Here is an 11,054-nt window from a genome sequence, read left to right as displayed (position 1 = left end):
GATAGTTGGCTTACAATCTGCCAAAGAAAGAAAAATCTAATCCAACAGCTCTTCTAGGCTTCTATTAAAATTACAATGTTACTTAAGTTTACTCTTCATTGAAAACCCAAACCTTCCAAACCTCACTGCTAAATCTAACCTTTGAAGTAGTATTTCTTTATTTTCCATGGAAAAATATTTGCAGGTGTATGGATTGGATATTTTGAAGGCTATAAGTATATCTACACTCTTGCATTTGATGATTTCATGTATTAGTTCTCCTGAAAAAACGAGAAAGATCTTTTTAATTAGCATTTCTGATTCTGTTAGTTGAAACCATCAAAATCCACTAGTCCTTCCCAGCAAAGAGCTGCAAACATGCTTTAAACTTTTAGAAAGTCATGTAGGAGGTTCAGGTGCCTTGGTAAGCACTTAAGTACCCACTGAAGTGACATGTCATTTCTAGAGGAGCTATTAATATTTCACTGATGGTTTTAATTATATATTGTCCTTCAGGTGAATTTCTATGCCTTGTAAATTCTGGTTTTCGGTTTTTATTTGAAATTTAGTTTCGAATTTTAGCTGCAACTTGCACTCCAGGTGCAGAGTAAAACCCAAGTTCCTAAACTGTCCAAAATTGGGTTTTACTTCTATATACATTTAAAATTCACTTCAAATTTTAATGTACAGGTTACACAAACATTATAACAAGACATATATTTTAATTTTAATTGAATTTTGTCATAAGATTAATTCTATAACTATTTCCACATTAACATAATTATGAAAGAAAATCAAAATAGCTTAGCATTTGAACAGCATTAGAAGACTTTACCAAACCTTTACCACAAGTGGAAAACATTTCCATGAGCTCTAGAGCTAAATAGGAAGAAAGGAGCAAATAAGAAAAGCAAAAAGAGATAAAGGAAGAGCTTTCAGCTCATCCACATTACCTATACTTGGTTTGATGAAACATACAATAATCTGCAGCAGACTGGAATCCAGAAGGCATGTGAGGGTGGATGTGTGAGAAGAGATCAACCAAAGAACTTGTATGCATATATGCATAACTTAAGGACACAAACAATAGGGTGATGAAGGCCTGGACAGAGAGTGGGGGCAGGCTAGGTCAATGGGGGGAAAAGGGACATATGTAATACTTTCAGTAATAAAGATAAATTTTTTAAAAAAGTTAATTTGAGTTTTTGAAGGATAGAGATCATAGCAACACGATTTGTTCTCTTCTCAACCACTAACACTAAGTAAGTGTCAAGTATTAAATCAAGTGGCTGTTTATCAGGTTTTTATTCCTAATATACTCATTTGTGTTTGCAGCATGGGAGACAATCCCCAGAATTAACACTTAAGACTAAACAGGTGAGTGCATACACTCCTTGTGCATATTGTAAAGAATCACCTAGAAAAGGGATCAGCAAGCCATGGTCTCTGGGCCAGCTATTGCTCACAATTGTCAGGTTAAGTGATCTAGCAAATCAATCCTAAGGCAGTCTTGTCACACATCCATAAACTCAGTTGGTAAGGAAATAGCAAGTCCACGCTGACTCAGACAATTTACAATTCAAAACTACCATTACATTGCTTCTTCCTGCCCAGCCCAACCCCACCCAGTTCCATGGGGAATAATGCAGTGGTTGCCAGGTGGATGCTGCTCCTAAAGGGTGTCCCAAAATTCACACAAGAAGTAATTTTGATAGAAAACACAGGTTTATAATTAAAAATTGTAAATTTTTTATTGATTCATAAAGTATACAGTATAGGGTTATGTATGGAATAGCATATTGGGTAAATGGCTTCCACGGCTTTGCTGGCATATACGCACTCTTTTGTTGAAATTTTCCATGACTGTTTTTGCATAAATGTGGCTGAATTTCGATGAGGCTCATTTTCATCTTGATGGCTTGGTTAATCAACAAAATTGTCACATTAGGGGTTCAGAAAATCCATGAGTGATTGTTGAGAAACAAATGCATTCACAACATGTCACTGTTTGGTGCGGATTTTGGGCTGGAGGCATCATCGGACCATTCTTCTTCGGAAATGCGGCTGCTCAGGCAATAACAGTTAATGATGCTCGCTATCGCGACATGATAATCCAATTTTTATGTATGCTACTCCATACATAACCCTATACTGTATACTTTATGAATCAATAAAAAATTTACAATTTTTAATTGTAAACCTATATTTTCTATCAAAATTACTTCTTGCGTGAATTTTGGGACACCCTTTATAAATTAGTGTCACAGCCAAAGGGCACTAAGGCTAGGATTCTCCATACGTAAAAGGAAGCTGCTAGCAAATATTCCCAACCTTTGTCTCAGAGGCAAACTATCATTTTACTCTGAAACATAGTTAAACATTTCCAGGGGAAGGAGAAAGGTTCCACTATGTCTATTACGTGGCTATGTAGGCAAATCTCCCAGAGAGGAGGGAACTCTACTCTTCTGAAATATCTTTGGACTCTACATCTTAGAGAGATGTTATGCAAATATCCCTGCCATGCTCTTTTCTCAGAAGATATGCAGCAATCAGAGTTACACAGAATTGTCTCCTAACATCATCTTCCTTTTATAAATAACATTTTATGAAGACACAGAAATGTCCATTTGTTTGCATGTTGTCTATAGCTGTTTTTGCACTACAAGAGAGATGATTAGTTGTGGCGGACACCATATGACCCGCGAAGTCTAAAATATCTGCCATCTGGCTCTTTTCAGAGAAAGTTTGCAGACCTCTGCTCCAGATACCGCTGCGGCCCTAGATACGCATCTTCTCCCCAGATGGTCAGAAAGTAGGCAGGGAGTCAGCATCAACAGCAACAATAAAAACAGAACAAATGAAGAGAGTTGTCCAAGATACAAAAACTTGAAATTAAAGTAAATGTGCAATTATCTCATTGAATTCATTTGGGAAATAGGAAAGCACTGTCTCAGAAATTCAGAAATCAAACAAGTAATATCAAAGGTAAAATTGGTAAGTTCTTCAAGAATGAAGAGGAACAGTACAAAATATGTAAAAGTTCCAAGAGATAAAGCAATAGCTGTGGACAGAAAAAAGAGTCAATTCATGTGTGATAGTCATCCCCAACACAGTACACAAAACAAAAGAATCCTTATTTTAAAAAATAAACAAATAAAGGAATAAGGAAGTAAAACCTAAGCCTACCTGACCTAAAACAACAAAGGGCTAAGAAACCAGATGGGAAAAGACACAAAAGTAACTATAATAAAGCAACATCGAAGTGTAACTTGATGACAAAAAAATCAAGCATAAAAATTAAAGCAATCAACTACACAGCAATAGGAATTAGTGTTAAACTCTTCCCTTATATCTGAAATTGGTAGTTAATTTTGAAGAAAATAAAATTTGTATTAAGAATGATCAAACCATGTGTTTTCTCCTTGGGTGAAAGCAATAGCAATAATTTAAAATGTGTAATAGCTCAGAAAGAATTCCACCCATGAAACAGTTCTTTATAAACTTGCTGTAGGATATAGCTCAGTTACCTCAGAGAGAAATCAAAGTTATGAATCCAAAAGTAAGTACTCAGCATGAAAACTGAAGGCCAGTCTCACATACTGTTCTTTCAAAATGTACATTGTAAACACTTTAATACCAGTTAGCCAGTGTTAAAAACGTCAATGGTTGCTCCCCTTATCTGACTACATAAAACTGGTATGGATACTGCCACGGAGGTGGGCTCCTTGATTTTAGTGAAGATTACGGGATCTAGAGTAGTGGACACCCAGTACACCACTTACTGCCAAAGACAAGGTGAGCGCATCTACTGTGAACGAGCAGCAGGGACACACTGGTAACCAGAATACACTGGTTCACACAGATCTTTGGGAAAAGCTAATTAGCATGGTGTTCCTAGGAAGGAAATACGTAGGCAGCCCGCTGGAATACAGCCCCTTCCATATGACAGGTAAGCCTTAGTTCTGGAAGCCAAAACCCTGACCAGAGGTGTGAAGGTGGATAGTCTCAGCCTTCCACCTCGTTTCCGTAAGGACGTAATTCCTATCCCCGGGACCCCTTGATTAAGGGCAGGATGAGTCCCCTGGAGGAAAGACTCGGTGCCATTGCCACAAGCACGCATCTTCCTCCAAAGCCTTCTCCGGGACTCTGTAACCACTTCTAGAATGACTGGGCACTGAGAACAGGGAAAGTGCAGACTGTCCGTGACTGCTGGGCAGCAGCTCTGAAATGATGGACGCTTCGGATGACCAATTCATAGTCAAATCCAACTCACTTGAACCACATACCAGGTGGATCCAGGGGGGTCTACAAACCGCCATGCAGTTATATCCCCAGTTCGGAGGAGAAGTATAGTCGAAACAGACTCACTCGGCAAATACGCTGGCTCTCTGACCCATGAGGACCCTTAAAGGGCAAAGCGCTCCTGGGGAGCCCCTGGAACTGACCTCCCATCCAGTTTGTAAAGCAGAAGCAGTGCTGCAGAGGCATCCATTCGGGAAAAGAGCCAGTGAGGTGATAAAGCGCCCCCCTTTCACTCACCAGTTTGACGGACGCAGAAGTCAGTTGAATCTTCAAAGTGATATGGAGTCGGACGGTCCGAAACTGATCAGGCGGTCACTCAGCTGCAGCTCATCAACGCAGTGTGGCGTCTTCGCCGGGAAGACAAGCACCTGGAGCTTGTTGTGGCGCTATTGACCCGGCTCATGCCCTCTCCTCCCTTCCGGTTTTCAGGGGCCTCCAGAAGCTGTTTGCTTTCATTTTCCTGGGATGGATTTGAGGGGTACTCCATTATATTAAGACACCCCCTTGACTTTTTTTTCCCCCCCTTGACTTTAGAGCAGTGCTTCTCAATCTTGGTTGCACATTAGAATCACCTGGGAATCTTTTTAAAATCCTAATTTCTGGGCCTCATCCTCCGGAAATTCTGTTTATTACTAATGATGAGGCCCAGAAATCAGGATTTTAAAAAGATTCCCAGGTGGTTCTAATGTGCAGCCAAGGTTGAGAACCACTGCTTTAAGGCGACATGCACAGTTCAAACCTGTATTGTTCAAGGGTCAACTGTGAGAAATTCAGACCACACAAAACAAAAAAAGAAAATTGGTATTCCTTATGTAGAGAACCCAACATTGTAATCAGAGAATCATTATCATCCTCATCTTTACTAAATAAAGGAAGGGCCTTATGTGAAATCCAAACAAATTTATTTCAAGAAATGTAATTTTTTAAAAAGCAACATTAAGTTATACTTTACTTAATTTATTGAATATAATGGCTATAGAAAGTATTATTAAAAAAAAATTCTAATACAGGAGAAAAACCAGGGTGACCTGAAAATTCTCCACAAAATCACACAATGCCTGTGAACAATAGTATATTTTAATAGCTAAAAAATTCTGAGAAAGAAATATATATGATACCAAAATTTTACATTTAATAAACAGAAGGTCAAAGAATGATTGCAGAAGAGCATGAGAATTTTTACATTTTTTCATGTTTCACTGCATTTGATACTGCCTAAAATTAAATAGTAACTATAATGACACCCTTATTAATGCATTATATGATTTTCTTTCCTAAACTTAAGAATATTTTAGGGACTGACATCACTGTTGGAAAGAAACATATGTCTTAAAATCAAGAAATCCCTTTTGTGCTTCTTTTTCTTTGATGCATTAAAAACAATTTTAAAATTCAATATAAAATATGATCAAATTTTATGAATTTATCTATTGGTTGATCTCTTTCTGTTGGTACAATGAAATGAGGTATAATTTATCCACCTGTACAGGTGGGCTATTTCTCTATATGCACAAATAAATGCCTAAAATATGAATCTTTTAATATTAAAAATGAAACATTGGGTAATTTTTCTCCTCTTTGTTTTTTGTAAGTTTGAAGTATTTGCCCTTTTCTTTTTTCATTTTTTTTCATTTAAGTATAGTTGGTATACAATATTATATTAGTTTCAGGTGTACAATACAGTGATTCAATGTTTATATACCTTAGAAAGTGATTACCATAATGAGTCTAAAATAAGTCTAGTAACCATCTGTCATCGTGCATAGTTATTATGACACTAGAGGCCGGGTGAACAAAATTCATGCACAGATGCTGTCCCAAGGCTTGGAAGGGTAGGTCCCAGCTGACCTCGGGGCCCTGGGCAGCACCTGAGCCCCTGGACCTCCACATGCACCCCCGTCCCCTGAGTCACGGTGCCTGAGTCCCCAGGTGGAGATGCGGTGAGTGCAGCCGGACTGGGGTGCAGTGTGGGCCTCTGGGCCACCCAGCAGTGCTGCATGGAAGCTGGGTGGGCAGCGTGCTCTCTCCCAACCAGCCTTGCAGACCAGCTCCTGAGGGAACCCACAGGGAGCCCTATGGTCCTGGTGGCTGTGGCCTGGCTCACCTGGAAGAGTCCGAGTGGGTGCAAGGTAGGCTCCTGGCACCTAAGATGGGGGGGATCTTCCCAGGCGTGTGAGCCCTGGTGTCCTGGGGGAGGATAGCAGGGGATGTGAGAGCGAGCTCAGCAGACACCCCGTATTCTCACCACACCTCCGCCCCCATCACCCCTGCCCCCAGGTAGCTGGCGAGAGGTCTCAGCAGGAGGTTGGTCACCGCCACCCATCCCCAGTTCCCCATCCAAGCCTGGGGCCCGGCCACTGGTCGCCATCTGCTGAGCGATTGATTGAGGCCAGGCCCCCTGCCCCGCTCCCTCAGCGAGAATATTTCATATTAAGTTCCATTCTCAGATTGAATCTGAAAGAAAAAATATAATTTTATTCTTGAAATGACAAAAAAAATCTAACTTCTGTTTTTAATTGTTTTGTTATTTCAAATTGGTTTAGGTAGAATAGCTCAAATTTTCCAATAAAATTAGGTGAAAACAACTTTAATTTTGGAGAATTTAAAGACTGGCTCCAGTTGGGTGAAGAGGTATGTGGGAAATTTCTGTACCTTCCTCTCAATTTTCTTGTAAACCTAAAATTACTTTGATACAATTAAAGCCCAAACAAGACCAATGTTCAATCAGAGGCTTTGATGTTAATTAAATATTATTTATGTAACAATTTTTGATTCATTCTTCCTTCCAATACATCGTGGTAAGAACTATCAATGAACTATTTTTTCTTGCTATCAGATAGATTTCCCATCATTTTCTCCTCAGCTGCCAGGGTATGTTTTCCTCTGGAAGGATCATCCCATAACTGACAACAAAGATTACAAAATCCCAATGGAATAAATTTTAAGAATGGATTTTAAGATCTGCGCTAGGTGCACAGATCCTCAGACATGTGCTGCTTGTGTCTGAAACCCTTTTCTACCACTTAATTGTGTGACCATAAAAAATGTACCCTATATTGTATTTCTGTTTCTTCATCTGAAATTTAGGGCTAATCATAGTACCAATTAACAAATTTTTATGGTGAAAAATGAGTTAATATATGCAGACCAGTTAGAACGAGGCTTGATATAGCAGACTGCAAGAGCTAGCTGTTATTTGCAGTGATAATTGTGAAGTTTTTGATGGTATTTTTTCTCAGGTAATACATACTCCTGATCCACGTCAAAGCTGATGAAGCAGAAATGAGTTTTCAGCTTTGGTCATGGAAGGATATGTGTTATGGACTCATTGTTTGTACCCCCAAAATGTGTATGTTGAAATCCTATCCCCTAATGTGATGGTATTTGGAGTGGGGCCTTTAGTAAGTGATTGGATCATGAGAGGAGAGCCCTCAGGAATGGGATTATTTCTCTTATAAGAGAGACATCAGAGAGCTCTCTTGCTTCTTCTGCCATGTGAGGGCACAGTGAGAGGGTGGCAGTCTATAAACCCTGATGCAGGTCCTCACTAGACACAAATCTGTTGGCACCTCAATCTTGGACTTCTGAGACTCTAGACTTTGAGACATAAATATTTGTTCATCAAGCCACCCAATTTGTAGTATTTTTATTATAGTGCCGGAAGCCAGTCCACCCTTGCTGCTTGACACAGTCGCTGCAGGGAAGAAACATTTGCACAGCTTATGTTTCAAGGGACCTGGCATATATGGCATATGTTTGCTCCCCCTCTTAGCGCTATGTGTTTTAACCAGGACCACCTCCCTGAGAAAGGTTGTTTCCCCAGGTAGGGATTTTTCCCTGGAGTTAGGAATTAACAGGACTAAGGAAGGGAATGAATCAGTAAGACCCCCTAGTGTTACAGAAATACCATGTACTACTTATGAAGTACTTGGACTAATACTGTTGGCAATAAATTTGGGACTTGTTGGGCCCACATCCCCAGGGGTCTGCCCACCAGGGAAAGCACCAAAGCCTATACCCCTGGAGACCCACCGACACAGGGCAGTCCCAGGGAAGGCAAGCAGGGAGGCTGGGAGGACATAACCTTTACTGGGTAGGATAATCTCCTTCAGTCACTTCCTTGTAGCCTATCAGTAGAGCAGTGACCTTGGAATAGCCCTTATAATGGAACACAGAGATTAACCTAGACAGGATTAAACTCAACAGAACTAGATTAACAAACGCCCTAACCTTTGCAATAGAATCGATAGGATTAAACTCAACAGAACTAGATTAACAAACGCCCTAACCTTTGCAATAGAATCGATAGGATTAAACTCAACAGAGCTAGATTAACAAACGCCCTAACCTTTGCAATAGAATTGATAGGATTAAAATCAACTGGTATAAATACAGATGTTAACAGGACCATAAAGACAGAACCTGGCTGGAGAACCAACTACGCTGGTCAACTGAACGCTGCCTCCGTGTCGTTCATTCTTCGCTGACTCTGTCCACACCTTTGGGAACCCCTGGACCTGCTGGGGTCGGACCCCAACAAATGGCGCACCTCCCGCTCGCGGGGCCCAAGTTCCTGCTGCAGAAGCTGCAGAGCTCCTTCCAGGAGGCCTGGCTGCGGGACTTCCCCTGGCTGCGCTACTGCAAGGACACCGGCCTCATGTCCTGCGCCTGGTGCCAGAAGACCCCCTCGGACGGCGGCGGCGGCGGGGACCTCCCCCCCGGGGGCCACGACGAGCTGTCTCGAGGGACCCGCAACTACAAGAAAACCCTGCTCCTGCGGCACCAAGTCTCCATGGACCACAAGCTCCACGAAGCCAACGCCCAGGAATCAGAAATACCTTCAGAAGAGGGATACTGTGACTTTAATAGTAGGCCAAATGAAAACTCTTATTGCTATCAACTTCTTCGACAATTAAGTGAGCAGAGGAAGAATGGTATTCTTTGTGATGTCAGCATTGTGGTGAGCGGAAAAATCTTTAAAGCTCATAAGAACATCCTGGTTGCAGGCAGCCGTTTCTTTAAGACTTTATATTGCTCTTCCAACAAAGAAAGCCCTGACCAAAACAATACTACCCACTTAGATATTGCTGCAGTTCAAGGTTTCTCCGTCATCTTGGACTTCCTGTACTCTGGTAACCTGGTGCTCACGAGACAAAATGCCATTGAAGTGATGACCGTGGCCAGCTATCTGCAAATGAGCGAAGTTGTTCAGACTTGCCGAAATTTCATTAAAGATGCCTCAAATATAGGCATTAAATCTGAAGCTCCGGAGCCTGCGGTTGTGGACTATAACAACAGAAAACCAGTCAGTAGAGATGGTCTGTCTTCATCACGGGATCAAAAAATTGCCAGTTTTTGGGCAACACGGAATCTTACCAATTTGGCAAGTAATGTAAAAACTGAAAATGATGGTTGCAATGTCGATGAGGGCCAAATAGAGAACTACCAAATGAATGACAGTGGTTGGGTCCAGGATGGTTCACCTGAATTGGCTGAAAGTGAAGCCCCAAGTCAAACAAAAGTGTTTATTTGGAATAATATGGGCTCCCAGGGAATTCAAGAAACTGGCAACAAAAGAAGGAGGAAAAACCAAACTCCAAAGAGATTTATTTATACTATACCACCTAATAATGAAACAAGTTTAGAGGATTGCTCCATGATGCAGCCACCTGTTGCCTATCCAGAAGAAGATATGTCATTCATTAAGGAAGAACCGGATCTGGATGGTGCTCTGCTCCCGGGGCCGGACTGTGACAGGAATCCAAACGCAAACGTGCTGGCAGAAGCCAGCTTGGGGCAGGATGCAGGCGATGCTGGTACTTCACATGATTTCAAGTATGGCCTGATGCCTGGCCCATCAAGTGATTTCAAGTATGGCTTGCTACCAGGTGCTGCAAACGATTTCAAATATGGATTGTTGCCTGAATCTTGGCCAAAACAAGAAACTTGGGAAAATGGTGAATCATCTCTAAACATGAACAAGTTAAAATGCCCTCATTGTACCTATGTAGCCAAATACAGACGAACACTAAAAAGGCATCTGCTCATTCATACGGGAGTCAGATCCTTTAGCTGTGAGATTTGTGGAAAACTGTTTACTCGCAGAGAGCATGTAAAAAGACATTCCCTGGTGCATAAAAAGGATAAAAAATACAAATGTATGGTGTGTAAGAAGATCTTCATATTAGCTGCCAGTGTTGGAATCAGACATGGATCTCGACGCTGTGGTATTTGTGTAGAATGTGCAGATAAACCACGGCCAGGAAGGCAAGAAGGTGTAGATCAGGGACAGGAGACAGATTTCCCACGGGATGAAGAGTACAAGGAGAATGAAGGGGGAGAAGCCGAAGAAGAGCTGGCTGACGAGGGAGAAGATCAAAACCACCCGTCACGATGCGACGAGTTGGGAGACGTCTGTATGTCTCAGGATGATTAACTGGCCTACTCTGCTCCTCAAGGATGCTGCATTGGGACGTAATATGCAGCGACAGTTTGAATTGTTGAACTTGAAGGCTTGCAAATATGGTACATGCTGGATGGTAGCTAAGTTGCTGTGAAAACTGTAGGATCAAAGCCTTATAGCAAAATTTTTTTTTATATTTGCACAGGACTGGACAGCAACCAACCTTGCGGTTGGATTACATGGAGTCCCCACTTCTTCAGTCAGTTATCAAAGTAAAAATATTTTTTATTGATAGGCTATACAGTAACTCTTTGGGTCCTAATGAAAATGGATTACCTGTCTGTAAAGAGCTGACGTTTACGTAGCAGTT

The 11,054-nt window shown here is 41.3% G+C and overlaps 1 pseudogene; it reads left to right on the top strand.

Moving 5' to 3' along the window:
- The first annotated feature begins 8,821 nt into the window (after window positions 1-8,821).
- LOC102433153 lies at window positions 8,822-10,817 on the top strand (annotated as a pseudogene).
- Window positions 10,818-11,054: the final 237 nt, after the last annotated feature.

Source organism: Myotis lucifugus, unplaced genomic scaffold (genome assembly GCF_000147115.1).
Source record: "Myotis lucifugus unplaced genomic scaffold, Myoluc2.0 scaffold_62, whole genome shotgun sequence".
NCBI classification, from domain to species: Eukaryota; Metazoa; Chordata; class Mammalia; order Chiroptera; family Vespertilionidae; genus Myotis; species Myotis lucifugus.
This window is presented reverse-complemented; position numbering and strand designations above follow the sequence as displayed.